Here is a 15,950-nt window from a genome sequence, read left to right as displayed (position 1 = left end):
CATCCAGTAAGGAATAAGTGCTACGCAACCGACACCTGAAAGGGCAGGGCACGCACAGCAGCAAACCAGTCCAATTATGGTAAATGTTAGGAAGCGGCAGATTCCAAAGTTCCAGCTTTCAAAAGTTCACTTGTCAGGCCTTTGCCTAATAAACCCCAGCTGTGATGTCCTAGCGTTAGGGACATTTGCCTGCTGTATTGCAGCAAAACAGTAAAACACACATCCACCTGACAGCGACCAGAAATAAGATCATCAGAAAAGTTTTCAACTGGAATGGAGAAGGGTTCTCCGTTAACTCAGTTCTAGAAATGGGCAGGCGCTCATTGCTGTAGTAACCTTTGTGTCAGAGAAATATTTTGTTTTCTAAATTTCTCCTCTAACAAAGAGGCACCAATCAAATTGCAAAGCTGCCCATTACCCAAACAGTTTTTTTTTTTATTAGATCCTTTTATCGGGTAATACATGCATTTTCATGCCATTTTCTTCGTTTTCAGTCTGTTTTCTCGGCCCCCCATCAGCAATAACGAGAGAGTGTCTTCTGCGATTGCAAACTTGCTCACTTCTCTGTTGATTTCTTCACCGATCGTTTCTACAGTTCATTCATGTATTCATTTATTTCAAGTCGACCAATTAGGCTGAGATATGGATCAAGCTAGGGGTCTTTAATAACGAATATTAATCCGTGCTTCTCAAACAAAAGCAATACATTTAATTTGATATATGAAAGCTCAGTGTTGGCGCCTTGAAGTTACCAAGCAGGGGAGCTGTGGCTCTTTTTGTGTGTGTTTTTTTTTTGCTGGGAGATAAAAGGAGGCGTGAAGTGATGGGCTCAATTTGCAGGCTGAGCACTGCGCGAGTCTTGAGCATTTTGAACCTGATTACAAGATTGCAGGTTTTTCGGCAGTCCTCATTTCCTGGTGTCAGGGCCCATTATTTTGTCACTGCCTGTCTGTTTGAGCCAGGGGGGCCTGTCAGCTCTTGCCTAGCGTGCTGCTCTCTGTTCACAGTGTCAGTCTGGCCAGCTGAAAGACCTAATCTGGACTTGAGGATGGGCACTGCATTAGATAGAGAGAGAGGGGCCTTGAATAGGCCTTGTCAATCATTCGCTGCCTGCCAGACCTCAGATACCCTGTGAGCCGGTCAATATGGATCGCAGAGCAAGACGCACTGAGAGCCACTGCCAGGCAGAGCAGCTCTCCCTGTTCCTGTAGTAATTGAATTGCACAGGAGATGAAATGAAATTGTGGTCCCAGTAAGCTTTGCTCTTGTGTGGCTTGTGGCTCACCTTTAGCTGTTAGTGAAAGAGACAGATTATGCTCTGTGTGTTTGGCGGGTTAATCAGTTTCTAACAAAATCCTGCCTGAGGAATTATTCCCCTGTTGATGGTTCTGCTTCCATTGTAATTTGCACTGCCGCACCCGTTAATCTGGTTAAAATCACCTCGGGGGAAATAACCCTTGCTGGCGCAAAGGGTAGCGGGGAAGGAAATTAATGTTGCACAGCACTGAGGAGGTAGGTTTGTGTTGTTCAACTGGTGTCTTTCACAGATATGCAAATTATAGTGAAAGCCAAATCGCCTAGATCATTTCAGCGGGACATCTATATTTTCTTGCAACACATCCAGCTGTGAAAATAATAACCATAATATTCGTATTATAAGTCTGACTCCCTTTGAGAGCGAGACTTGCTGAACAGAAAAGGACTGCCAATCCCATCATCCTCTAGAATAAAATAATTTGTAATGCTTCATCTGCTACTGTTGCAGCAAGGGGGCACTCTCCCTCCGTTCACACCCCATAGCCAGGGCCTCTCTCAAACCATCTGCCTTGTCTGGGCGCCATAAAAGGACGGAATGGATACGGACGAGGAGGGGCTACGTGGGGTTGTTGTGACGGTCAGGTTGCTAGTGGCTTATTGATCCTGGTCTTAATGAAGCTGCTTCTCGAAAGAATCGGCACTCATTGCGTGGCTTTTCACATTCATCCAGCTTCAAGTGTAACCCCTGCTGACCCCTATCTTTAATGCATTTGTTTTATTAAAAGTAAATAGCACTTTTAAAACAAAGCTAAAATACTAGCCCGTATTTACTGTTTCCCATGTAAAGCACAGACTGAACTCCAGACAAGTGGGATGTTGCTGACTTCATTTTAATTGTTTTTTAAAACCACTTCTATCATTGTGATTGGATTTACACAACAGCAGCGTAAACCCTAAGCACCACAAGTTATGAACGCCTCGTTGAATAAATCTATAGAAGAATGAAGACAAAGGACCTGTGAGGTATTTCTTCACAGGAGAGTGGTCTGTTCTTTCTTTTGAACACCCATATGGCCAAGCTGCGCAGATGCTGTTGTGTTTACTGTACGAAGTGTCCTGATTTTAAATACTTAATACCGCTATTAATTGTTAACACCTGTTAGGAAACTTTGCAGAAAGTAAAATTGTGTTTCAGGACTTTAGAAATCTTGTCGGAGATGAGCGCAGTCCTTGTGGGGTTTTGCTTGAGTTTTTAACCACTTCATTTAACTTCCTTGCCTCATTGGTTATGGAGATGTCAGACCTGCAGGATCCACTTCTGCTTTACAATATTCACAATTATTACCACAGGAGGCTCAAATAATGAGGTAGTACTGCCTGTCACAAGCAGGGTAACGGGCAGCCGTTCTCACAACACAAAAGAAAATGAGAACCAAAACAAAAGATATTGCTCTAACTTTGCTTTCAGGAGGGCAAGTTAAGGAAGTAGAAAAAACACCAAACACTGATTCTGGAAGGCCTGCCCTTAAGTAGAAGAGTGATTGTAATTCTGTGTTTTGCTCTTCCTCTTGTCTCTGCAGTTTGACAGTCAGTAGGCACAGCTGGCCCATCTGTGGCTGGATTGAAGGCACACAGATGTCTGAGGAGCTTTGATCTGGGTAAGTACAGATTCACCGGAGAGTGAGAAGGGAGAGGTGCAGTGAGGCAGTTGGTGGGGGGGGCGTTAGGTCTCTGTTTATGCAGGTGTGCCTGTGTCACTTTAGCGCAAAGGCCTTTTTAAGGGTTTGGGGATAAAGACCCCTGATGTTGAGTGAGGCCTTCAGCTCACTGATAGAAACTCAGGCTGTAAGTCCCAGTATCAGGCTGCCTGGGACTCACATTCTCACTGCTGATGCCCAAACTTTGTCTCAGACTGATGCTTTTCCTGGACTTTTTGTGCAGACTTGAAGTGCAGATGTTTCCCTATTGTAGATAACTGATAAAACTGCACATCTTTTGTAAGCAGGCCTGTGCTCACACGCACAAAGCTTTGCCCCAGAATGGTATCGCCAGGAACGGCTAACTGCCAACTAAAATGCATGGCCCCACTTTTGAATTGAAATTACGAAGCGGTGAAATAAAAACAAAAGTTTATCGGTGTGTTGTGGGGGAATATGGTCAGAGTTACAGCCTCCCTGAAGCTGGCAGTGATTCATAAATTGGTGAAATGGTCCCCGACTGTTCCTGCCGCTCTGCTATTTATCTCTGTCTTGTTGTAGTGTAGACACTCCTGACTTCCACAGGCTCTGCCAGCCGTGTCTGTGACATTATTTTATGTACCATTACACTGACGCGGCCCATTGATTCTTTAACAGCCCAGGACTAATGTTCGTCGGATCTCCTCTTATCGAATGAGAGGTCATGGTGGTAGAGATGCCTGGCACCCAGTCACCAAACTTCCAGTCGGGGGGGTGACCTTTCTAAAACGGTGTGCTTATTTTCTCCAGCTAAGAATAATCATCAAGAATGTGCTTGATGATCCTAAACACTTCCCTTTCAACACTTACCCAGGGATAGGAGGAACTACACATACGTTTACATCACCATTCTGGATTTGATTTATTAAAATGGTTTTCCTCCAGATATTTTGGCAATAACTACCATACTTTTAATGCAATCCGTGTACTCACTTGGTGGTGCTGAGTGATCCGGGGGTTACACGTGCATTGTCTGCTATCAAGGCACTGGAGTGATAAGAACATTGGGATTCAGTCTAATGAGATACAACAACAGCAACCACAAAAACAACAGCAGAGAAACGCACAGAGCACTCCTAATAAAACCAGCAACAAGTCAGAAATGATATAACAGTAGAATGCAGACACAAACTCCTTTAATTAGTAGACTAGGAGAAATTGGGGTTAGTAGGCTTGTTAATTAATGCTACACACAGTGTATTAGTATGGATCGTGCAGAACCGCTTATTAATGTTGTAATGGAACATGGTCTTTGGGGGATAGCATGCGCTGCTGTTTGTTTTAATATGCCCGTCCAGTTTGAATCATTTTGTGAGAATGCGATGCGAGCAATGGAGGACAGAAGGCCATTATACCCAATGTGCTCAGCGGCTTATTGATCCTTGAACTTCAGCAAGCTCTTTCTTGAAATATCACAGAGGCCATAAAATCATAATTTGTCCCATGTGCCCTGCATCTGTGGGAACGGGAGCTCAGAAGCCCGAAGCTCATTTCTGCTTTTTCTCCAGTCATGGCCAACTGGGCAACGTAGGCCAGGTGACTGTGATGCACCTGGGACCGTGCTTGTGGAGTGACCTTGTCCTCTTGTTTCCTGGGAGCTGAAACCCAGGGCATTGAAGGGGAAAATATTACAGAGTTCTAATGCCTCCTTTCAATGCATCTCCATGGTCGAGGGGAACAATTTGCTGTCAACTGGGCGTGCAAGCACACAGGCCCTTGCTGTCATTACTGCTCACAGTCCGGTTGGCTCTGATATTCAAGTCAGAAGGTCATAAGATATCGTACATCTCCATTTATTAAAGGGCACGTAAGAATATATCTGCATCTCCACTTGCCAATGCACATTTATTCTAGCCATTTTGTTTGACCATACATATTTAATGTTTCCTTTTTTCTGCAGTTTTATGAGTAAATCCATGCTAGCATTCAGTGGCATTTACCAGCTGGTGAAACGCTTCACCTGTCAGCCCCTGTCGCTAAGACCATTCATTATACCACATCGAATGATGCTCTGGGTGTTCCTCCATTGGGGCAGAGACACTGTGGGTTTTGCAGAGGCAGTTGCAAAGTGTCCCGCTTCTCACACCACCAGCAAGTAAAATCGAGATGCTCCGAGATCGGTGGCACCATCCATTAAACATGCCGAAGGAAGGGCCAGGTGATAGTAGTGACTGAGAATAGTTTGAGTTAGAGTTGCAAAGAACTGTCTAGAAGATTGATTCAGATACATTGTAGGCCTCCCTTAAGTCCTACCCCACCAACCCCAACCTGTGATGTGCACGGTCCTTGAGTATTACCTTTGCCTTACTTGGTAACCAGACGCAGGCCTGGGCTCTCGTCGCCCTTCTTCACTTGCGTAACCAGCCTGTCATTTCTACAAGCAGCCTCTGCATCACTGCCTTGGAGGAGCTATACTGATTGAGTTACCCTTCGTCAGCTTCTGGCCTACTGCTATTTCCCCGTGGGTTCAATTTATTAAACTGCATGATCCCTTGAACGTTTCAATTGGAAGTAAATCCGAGATTCCAACTTTTACAGTTTACAGTTAAATACGGCACTGTTTCACTCTAATCAGATGGGAAATTTATTTATTAACATGTCTGATGCTGCCTGCTTATAACATATCAACAAATACAAGGGTTAGTTATAACCATTCTACAATAGATATTTTTACAGCTTTATAAAACCACTGTCATTTAATATGGGGAAAGCACATCATAAACCTAATTTCTTTACAATAACTTATATCAATAAATTATCTCAAATTAGGGTAGAATAAACAAAGAAACCTGTAATACGGTAAGCAAGGATTAAAGAGATAATGTCTGTGCTGATGAAAATATGCCAGCAGTAGATTTATATGCCTGCATTTTAATCAGTTTCATTGTAGTGGCTTTGATTTGACATCTTGAAGCTTTGGATTGGAAAAATCTACACCACCCGAACAGAGCAACTGTGATTGCAGGGCCTCAGTTGTCATGTCAGCTTACACTCGACCCATGTGTAATGAGTGTTTCTGTAGGGCTCGCATCTACGCTCACACAGCCACCTCTCCCTTGATGCGCAATTCAAAGATCGCATGGGGAGGGAAGGAGTACAAAAGCCTTCTCCCGTGGATCTGTGACTCAGCGGCAAGTGGAATTGATAGCCTTTTGTGGCTGGTGAGTGTGTGCGTTCGTGCGGCTTCCTTGGTGCCAGGCATAGATGGAGCCCGCGAACTCCCACTGCTCCCTCTGACCATTAGCGGGGCCTCCTGGAGATGGTCAGCCACAGGGACTGCTGGAGCAGAAAGCAGCCTCTCCAAGCGGGGCCCAGGCCAAGTGGGAGGGGAAGGGCAGGCAAGGGCAGAGAGATAGAAAGAGAGAGAGAGATAGAGAGAGATGAAATTGGGCAATTAATAAAGTGCCTGAGGAAGCGCACGGGGCCACATATGGAGGGAGCCGGGAATGTGATTCCATGAGACGGGCAGAAGGAGTAATTATAGCTCGTGCTGGGCTGTGCTGCTTTGCTGGGAGAGGTGTTTGCAGGCGAGACTTGACTAGCGGAAGCGGGCTTGGGATCCCGGTGCCTGGGTGCTGGAGGCTGGGGATCATGGTGCCTGGGGGCTTGGGGGCTGCGGATCACGGTCCCCCGGGGTTGGGGGTTGGGGGTTGAGGATCGAGGGTCACGGGTCACGGGTCACGGTGCCCGGGAAGCCATGCCGTCATGTAATTGGGTCTGGAGGCAACTGTGTCTAGAAAAAGGACTCGTGCCAGCGTATGACTTGTTTTAGATGGGAGAGGAATAGCTCCTGGTGATTTTTCTGTTTTGGCTGGTGGGCCACAGGGGATTTTTTTTTTTTTTTTTGTCAGCGCAATTTGCATTAGGTTAAATCCCACCTTTTGCATTCGTGTGGTTTGCTTTGCCAGGCTCCTGCCATCCTGACATGCATTTTTGATCTTCAGTTGCACACCATGTTCCAAGTCTACTGAGATGTATTAACAGTCGTTCTTTTTAAGTGTTGTACAAAGCAGTTTGGGAAATTTGCATTTTATATCCAGAGGCAATAAACTGAACTAAGACAAAATTAGGCCACAGGTTGATTCAGTACCTCCAAGTAGCTTATTGCTTTACCAGTGGGGAAATGAGTGCGTTTGTTTTATAAAACAAAAAAAATTATCTTCGGTTGATAGACCTATGCCCTCTGTCACTGACAGATGTCAAAACATGTGCTACTGTATCTGGCTTAAACATTTCAGGCTTGTTTCTTATAGATTTTGGGCTTTCATTGTTAGACGTGATGGATGAGCTACCTCATAAGGTACTTCACAAGATGCATTCAGCGATACATACATATTGAGGCCTTTTGAAATGAAAAGATGTATGTTTGTGGCTGAGTGGCTCAATAGGTGAAACAAGAACAGGGTTTGATTCTACCACCCACAGCTTCCTTGCCATTGTGGCGAATCTTGATTGATGAGGATATAGGCCTATATAATTGTGTTGATGATGGAAAATTACAGGCGACATTAGTGTGTTAGTGCAGCTATGGAAAGCGTACATTCCTTTGTATAAAACCAAGGTAATAACAGCAACATAATGCATGCTCATAATTATACCCTCAGAAGAAAGGATATATTGTTATTTATACCTGGATTTGTCTGTATGGATAATAGAACTCTCCATATCGAAATGCAGTTTGGACTCTGCAGTTCCCCATTACTTTCCCCATGCTAACACTCTTCTCTCTTGGTCTGTCCCCCAAGGCCAGTGCGTCACTCCAGTCCAGACCATCAGAGAGAAGCCGCAAGGAGGCACTGTGGCGGGGCACGGGGCAGCCTGCACCTCCAGAGGGTGAGTGTCACCGAGCTGCTAGAGCAGGGGTGGCTAACCATGGTCCTGGAGAGGCGCAGGGTCTACAGGCTTTTGTTCTTTCCAGATTGTTAATGGCTTAATTGAACCAATTGTGTCTTAATTAGGCAAAATGTCCCTGTGTTCAAGGTATTCAATGATTGGTAATTTAGAGACACCTGGAAATCCTGCAGGATTGCGTCTCTCTAGGACCAGGGTTAGCCACCCCTGTACTAGAGTTTCTGAAATCAACTGAGACCACATTAATTGAATTAAAAAATAAAAATAAAAAGTCCAGAGATGCTCAGGGTCTCATGTGGAGTTGGCTGGTGAGGTAGAGTGAATGGGTGTTAATGGATAATTCTGTGTGTATAAGATCACAAGTGTGCCATTTTCATCTACTGGTTTAGGCTTGCATATAAGAGTACGCTGTGTAATAGACAACCATGTAAATACTGCTGAAGGCAGTCAAAGATGGTGTTTCTCAAATTATGAACTAAACGCACGTCTTTGAACATCTGCAGTGATGCCCATCTCCAGTCAAGCAGTGGTCTCCTTAAATTACCAGTGCCCGAAGAATTAAACCAGCTCAGCTGTGCAAATGTCAAGTGAAATGGAAAGCTCTGCTGGAACAAAACTTGAAGCCACTGTTACTCCTGTGGACTGGAGTTGGGCATCCACGTTTTTACTGGCCTGAACGGCGATTTTCATTTTCCCATCTCAGAAACGTGCCCCTCCATCATGTCATCGATCTTTAGCAAAAGTGTCCCGCCTGGCTGCATGGGATATCAAGCTTAAAATTCACAGAAAATAACAGAGGCGTTCGATGCTCAAAGTGTTGACGCGACACAGTGGTGATTGGCTTTCCGCTTCGCCACACAGCTGTAAGAAGTGCGCTTTCCTTGGTGCCCCTGGATTAAAATAGTAAGTGCATGTGGAGAGTCTAGTTTTAAGGTCAGCGATTCAGAACCGGAGACTGGTTTGATTAGGAGACGGTATTGAAGGCTCCTCGGATTCTTCAGTGGATATATGCACAGATTTAAAAAGGCAGAAGTAATTTGCGAACACTTAAATCATCTGCCTGAAGAAGTTTCTTCTATCTTGTCAATTCTGCACTGATAGAAGCAGAGACTAAAACCAACGTGATGTCTGTGGGATTTTGTGTGATTAACACTAATGAGCGAAGTAACACGGAAAATGTTTCCCCACCATGGGCACAAAGAACAAATAAAGAATGATTTACAGAAATGTCTTCAGATGAAAGTTTCAATGAAAGATAGTTTGTTGCCTATGTATGTAAATGTAAGTACAAACCTCTTCAAATTGTGCTGTGAAATGAGCTTGATTTTACTGTTCATTATAGAAATAGAATTGCAGTAAGTAGATCACTTTTATTTCCCTACCTTCGGTCATTGAATCCAAAAGCCAGATCCCAACAGAACGTGAATGTGGGGATATGAAGGGAAAATCTGGTTGGAGTTGGCGGTGGTGTTGTGGCCAAATCTGTGTCCAGATATGCTGATGTTGAGAAAATGCACTGGATAAAGAAGTTAATCAGATCTCATGGGCACTATTTGAGAGAAGAGGACTTCTAATTCTGCCCCAACTAAATTCAAATTGTCTTTCTTAATCCAGTACACATAGATTTCTCCTTCTGGTTAAACTGGGGAGGAAGCGGGTTTGCTGGGGCAGAGTGGGTGATGCACACGGGTGGGGGGTACATAAGCTGAGATCCCTTATACCTCTGAAGCACTTTGGGAACCTTCCGGAAGAGATGGCGTAAGATAAAAATAAGTTATTATTATTATTAGCGTAATTATGAAAGTAAGGCGGCAGTGTGGCGAAGCGGAGTGTGTGAGGGGTCAGTGCAAGCCGCCCCTGCGCGTCTCGGCTGAAATGTACCTGTTAACAGCCCTCGACGCGGCGGCACAGGAGAGCTAGGCCTTAATTAGCGCCCTGTCCTGTGAGGCGCTGATAATCAGCACAGCCTCGGCAGCAGGTGGAGAGCAAGAGAGAGAGAGCACACGCACAACTCATTCTGAAAGTTTTTGTTCCATTGCTGGTTGCTTAGCAACACCCAAAAGGAGTTGAAATGCTGGAAGTTTTCAGCAACCTCGTTTCCCCCTTATTGCTTTAGAGGCGGTGGAACGGTGCTGTACTTTTCACATAGGCTATTTCAAGCGTCTGATGCCTCCCAGTGCCATTTGTCGCTTTTTCAGACCTTGACATTTACAATAGGGCCTGATCATTTACCTGTTTTTTTTTTTTTTCCACCTCCCTCCCTCCCTCCTCTGTTTTTACAACCTCATGCATTAATCAAAATCGCCAGCTCCAAACAACCAACCAACCACCCACCCACCCTCCTCTTTCTTTCCTCATACCCGCTGGCAACAATCTTAACAGTCCTGTCATTACCATCATGTCTAATTTCAGTTCCTGGGCAACCCCCTGCAAATGACTATGACCAGGCTCCCTGCTGCAGTTGTGCTCATTAAGGTTTGTGTTTTGCTAATGATTTTGTTAAATAAAAATAAATAAATTAATAACGGCAATGAAAATAGGAAAAAAAAAAATGTAATTTGAATGTCTGGCGACTCACTCAAGCATGTGATGAGGCTGTCATTGTTTCCACCTGTGTGTGTGATGCAGGGGCACCTAAGACTGTGGGGGAAGAAAGCTTGTAACTGGGCCTCACTAGTCCCAGTGAATGGCTGGGGGTTTGCATGGTCCAGGCTGTGCTCTACTCTGCTGCACGGGAACTATATAAAAATAAAAAATAAATCATCACTGTTTTAAAGGGTAAAAGTTAATACAGAATAAGTTTTACATGTGATCCAGCCTCCTGCCTTAGACTACACTAGTGTGTTGGAAATTAAATTGGAGAGACCAGGACTGGGAGGAGGCCACTGAGATCATCCTTCTCCCATGCTTTCTGCAGCTGGTCAGCTTATCAATCTAGGAAGCTGCCCCAAACATCTTTCAGAGGATCCACGTTAATTGGCACCGACAGAATGGTCTGAGAGTTTTGAGAGCAAATTAATGACTGAACTTGTTGAAATAGATCGGCACATCACTTAATATTCCCCTTAATGAGATCTCCCTCCCCTCCTCCTATCCATACTTCTGCGTCTGTTTTAGGGAACTGCATCCAAATACAACTTGCTTTTTAAAATAATTAAATGTAGTAATTTATGAGCTGAACTGGTGTGCTTCCATCCAAAACTCAATGTTGGGCGGTAGTGTGGAGTAGTGCTTAGGGTTCTGGACTGAGGGTAGTGGGCTCAATCCCAGGTGAGGGACACTGCTGTTGTACCCTTGAGCAAGGTACTTTACCTAGATTGCTCCAGTAAATGCCCAGCTGTTTAAATGGGTAAAATAAAAAAGATGATATAACTGTAAGTCACCCTAGTCTGCTAAGAATATGAGTAATAATAATAATGTACGGAGCGTGCAACTGGTCTATGTGCCAAACTTCTGAAGCTGGGAGCTGAAACACAAGAACAGTCCCGTGTCACTGCCGCCAGCGAGAAAAGCATCGTGGATATAGCCTGTCAAACTATACAACCACCCCCCCCGTATAGCTATGACTAGTGTTAATTAAAAAGGAAAAGAGGGCTGTTAAATGCATGCTCTTGCGAAGTGAGATCCGCTGTCTTGACTGTCTTTTTTTCAGATCGCTGTCTTCTGCCGAAACAGTTTAACATCCCGGGAATCTCTTGCTTTTGAGAAGTCGGAAATCATTTAAATTAGCCGAAAGGGTGGTGGGGGGCAACCAGCGATTCTCACGGCTGGTCCTAGAGAACCACTGCCCTACAGCTCTTAATAAACCACTTTATATGGCTACAGCCCTGGAAGCAGTGCTAATTTAGTCCAGTCCAGTCAATCATGGGTTTAGTCAAGTCATTAATTGCTCAAATGGAATGGGGCCCCGGAAGACATTTGGTGGCTTTCAAGAGCCTGGAATGTCTTCCACTGCTCTAGGCTCTGATACAGAGATAGACGAGAGTTATGCATTAGGAAGACCAATGGATTGAAGAAGAATATGGGAATAATTTAGATTCGTGACCAGAATGCTTTTGTATGTTCTAGAACTGAGGCGCTCCAGCTGTGGTTCTAGAGAGCTTCAATCCAGCAGATTCTATTTCTCCCCCTTAAATCATCAATTTAGATATATACAGCGAGGGGAAAAAAGTATTTAATCCCCTGTGGATTTTGTACATTTGCCCACTGACAAAGAAATGATCAGTCTATAATTTTAATGGTAGGTGTATTTTAACAGTGAGAGACAGAATAACAACAAAAAAATCCAGAAAAACGCATTTCAAAAAAGTTATAAATTGATTTGCATGTTAATGAGTGAAATAAGTATTTGACCCCTTCGACTTAGTACTTGGTGGCAAAACCCTTGTTGGCAATCACAGAGGTCAGACGTTTCTTGTAGTTGGCCACCAGGTTTGCACACATCTCAGGAGGGATTTTGTCCCACTCCTCTTTGCAGATCCTCTCCAAGTCATTAAGGTTTCAAGGCTGACGTTTGACAACTCGAACCTTCAGCTCCCTCCACAGATTTTCTATGGGATTAAGGTGTGGAGACTGGCTTGGCCACTCCAGGACCTTAATGTGCTTCTTCTTGAGCCACTCCTTTGTTGCCTTGGCTGTGTGTTTTGGGTCATTGTCATGCTGGAATACCCATCCACGACCCATTTTCAATGCCCTGGCTGAGGGAAGGAGGTTCTCACCCAAGATTTGACGGTACATGGCCCCGTCCATCGTCCCTTTGATGCGGTGCAGTTGTCCTGTCCCCTTAGCAGAAAAACACCCCCAAAGCATAATGTTTCCACCTCCATGTTTGATGGTGGGGATGGTGTTCTTGGGGTCATTCCTCCTCCTCCAAACACGGCGAGTTTAGTTGATGCCAAAGAACTTGATTTTGGTCTCATCTGACCACAACACTTTCACCCAGTTCTCCTCTGAATCATTCAGATGTTCATTGGCAAACTTCAGACGGGCCTCTACATGTGCTTTCTTGAGCAGGGGGACCTTGCGGGCGCTGCAGGATTTCAGTCCTTCACGGCGTAGTGTGTTACCAATTGTTTTCTTGGTGACTATGGTCCCAGGTGCCTTGCGATCATTAACAAGATCCTCCCATGTAGTTCTGGGCTGATTCCTCACCGTTCTCATGATCATTGAAACTCCACGAGGTGAGATCTTGCATGGAGCCCCAGACCGAGGGAGACTGACAGTTATTTTGTGTTTCTTCCATTTGCGAATAATCGCACCAACTGTTGTCACCTTCTCACCAAGCTGCTTGGCGATGGTCTTGTAGCCCATTCCAGCCTTGTGTAGGTCTACAATCTTGTCCCTGACATCCTTGGACAGCTCTTTGGTCTTGGCCATGGTGGAGAGTTTGGAATCTGATTGATTGGTTGCTTCTGTGGACAGGTGTCTTTTATACAGGGAACGAGCTGAGATTAGGAGCACTCCCTTTAAGAGAGTGCTCCTAATATCAGCTCGTTACCTGTTTAAAAGACACCTGGGAGCCAGAAATCTTGCTGATTGATAGGGGATCAAATACTTATTTCCCTCATTAACATGCAAATCAATTTATAACTTTTTTGAAATGCGTTTTTTTGTTGTTATTCTGTCTCTCACTGTTAAAATACACCTACCATTAAAATTATAGACTGATCATTTCTTTGTCAGTGGGCAAACGTACAAAATCAGCAGGGGATCAAATACTTTTTTCCCTCACTGTACCTAAAAATGAAATCCTTTATACTGATCATGTAAGCCCTTTTTATTTATTTTTCAGTAGTGTAGAGATCACTTAGTAATAGACATCTGCATATCCAACATGTAATTTCAGTCTTTAGATATTTGTGGTTTAGTGTGACCTATAGACCACATACCCAGTACATAATGTGATACGCAGTTAAAGACAGAAAATAGTCTGTTTATAAATAACAGGGATCTGTTTAAAAGTAAAAACAAATTACATAAGTGTCATCTTGTTAATGGTGTTGTTTGCTCCTCATTTGCCCTCCGTTCTATTTTTTCGTTCATAACGATATTTGCCACAGTGAAGGTGATTTGTCTTCTTTGAAAAATAACTGTGCAAACACTATAACATTTATATTTATGAGTTGGTCATGGTAAGTGCACACGACTGGTAGAGTAAGTGTAGGAGCCAAAGTGCCCTAATGGAAAATGTTCTCAGCATCAGAGAGAAGTTCTGGAAGCAGATCTCCATGTGGCTTTGTGGAGGCTGCAGTACAGGCTTTGATTACAGGCTTAATATGGCTCTGAGTGGAGATGCCTCTTATCACGGTGACATTTGCAGTCACTTGAATGGACATTTGAATGGTGCTAACGGGCCACTTATCTGTCACAACAAGGGCTTCTTGAAGGGCCCTTGTGAAGGAAAAGGTGGAAGACTATCAAGCACTGCAATGTCAAAGCAGTCTTTAAATAACTGTGTTTAAACAGCTTGTTGTTTAAAGTTCATCTTCTCAAGTGTAATGAGTACAGAAGGGTTTTGTTCGGTACAGGGATGGAGTTGGGAGGTGTCTAGTCGCATCTTGCTTCGTGACTTGGAAAATAAGTTTTCCGCAGGATCTGGGTCTCTTACTGAGGTGGCTCCCAACTCTGGAGCGTGCCCCGTTTAAATGTAGAAATTACCCTACTAACATTTAATTTCCCCTGTAATTCCTATATGGTGTGAAGGTTTTACATAATACAAATGTTTGATGACTTTATATACTGTAGTAGATAAGACGGATATCGGTCAGCTGCCATTATGTTAGATTGTTAGGTAGATTTTGGTTAGGTGGATAATCCCTTCATGGCTTTTAATTTATTTTTATTCAAATTATTTCATATTTTACAGTAGTTGTTTCTCTCTATCGGTGCATCATCGGTGCATTTTTAGTTTTTTGTGAATTAGGTGATAATAATCTAGTATTACAAGTGGAGTTGATTTCCCTATATCTGTTAATAATTAAAAGCCCTCACTGACTGTTGATCTGTTTCCCTGATCTATAGCCCCATTCACACTAGCATCCCCTACCCAGGCCGACCCCAGCCAGGGTGTCAAGCAGGTCAGATCTGCAATCGCTGAAGGCAGTTGACGTGCTTTGCTGACATGCACCCATCATGCCTTGCATCTCACTCTTCCTGGGTCAGTGCTGGCTGGCACTGGTGGCTTTGCTCTTCATCGGGGGTGAACCCAGTTTCTACTCTATGTGTGTGCTTTTACACTAGTGAAAATCCTAACCCGCATTGCTTAAAAGCGGTCTTGCCTGGGGTTGTCGTGCTTGTGTGATACTGCTTTAGTCTTGTAAGGTGTGATCCATTGGCACTGCGGTGTTCCACTCCAGAGCGACTGGCTGTGACTCAGTGTATCTCTCTCTCTAATCAGATGGGGCTTCGCTCTGAGCACCTTAGTTATGATTAAAAGTGCTGTGTGAAAGTGAAGTGCTATCATCTTGGTGCTGGAGGTCATGATGATTTTTCAAAGCATTGTGTGCTGCTTTCAATAGTTAATTTTTATTATTTTTTTATATATAACCCAAAGTCCCACCTGACATTCAGGGTGGAATTGACACTGAACTGTCTCTGTTGCTTAATGAAACCAGCTGCCTGTTAATACCAAGATGAGTTCAAGAGTTTTGGAAACCATTTTCTTGTAAGGAGATTGATTATTGTGGGCTGTCTGGTCACTGAGGACGCAGAACTGTCCTTATAAAACAGTCTTCTGCGATGTATGATTTGTGTGTGTGTGTGTGTGTGTTTTTTTTTTTTTTTTTTTTTTTTTAAGACTTAAAATAGAAAAAAAAAAAAAATGATAATTGGTTGTCCAAATTAGGCAAGTTCATGAAGGCCTCTGTCTAAAGATTTGGGGATGCCATTATGAACACTCTGCTGTGTTGCCTTTCAACTGGAAAAAAGAATTAAGACTCATTAGAGAAGAGCACAAAACAAGACAATTAACCCTTTACAACCTCCATTATCCTGTGAGATATTCAGAGACTCTTGACAGCTGCCTTGGAATTATTTTTAGTTCATCTGGTTATTTTTTCCTGGGCTCTTTTCCCTTAAAGCTTAATGCATCCTTACAAACCCCTCAAG

General features: G+C 43.8%; 1 protein-coding gene across 4 annotated transcripts in view; it reads left to right on the top strand.

Moving 5' to 3' along the window:
- The window catches only part of spop (speckle type BTB/POZ protein), a 106,343-nt gene that overhangs the window by 29,418 nt on the left and 60,975 nt on the right, over positions 1-15,950 (top strand). Inside the window, exons 2-4 of one of the 4 annotated variants that reach the window (XM_066698446.1) lie at positions 2,838-2,915; positions 7,739-7,826; positions 10,257-10,319. The gene's annotated coding sequence lies outside the window, so the exon portion shown is untranslated. The remainder of the gene's footprint in view (positions 1-2,837; positions 2,916-7,738; positions 7,827-10,256; positions 10,320-15,950) is intronic. The other 3 variants (XM_066698445.1, XM_066698447.1, XM_066698448.1) reach the window with 3 other exon arrangements.

This window comes from Amia ocellicauda, chromosome 3 (genome assembly GCF_036373705.1).
Source record: "Amia ocellicauda isolate fAmiCal2 chromosome 3, fAmiCal2.hap1, whole genome shotgun sequence".
In the NCBI taxonomy this organism is placed as follows: Eukaryota; Metazoa; Chordata; class Actinopteri; order Amiiformes; family Amiidae; genus Amia; species Amia ocellicauda.
The sequence above is the reverse complement of the archived record's forward strand: the minus strand, read 5'-3'. Positions and strand labels throughout refer to the sequence as shown.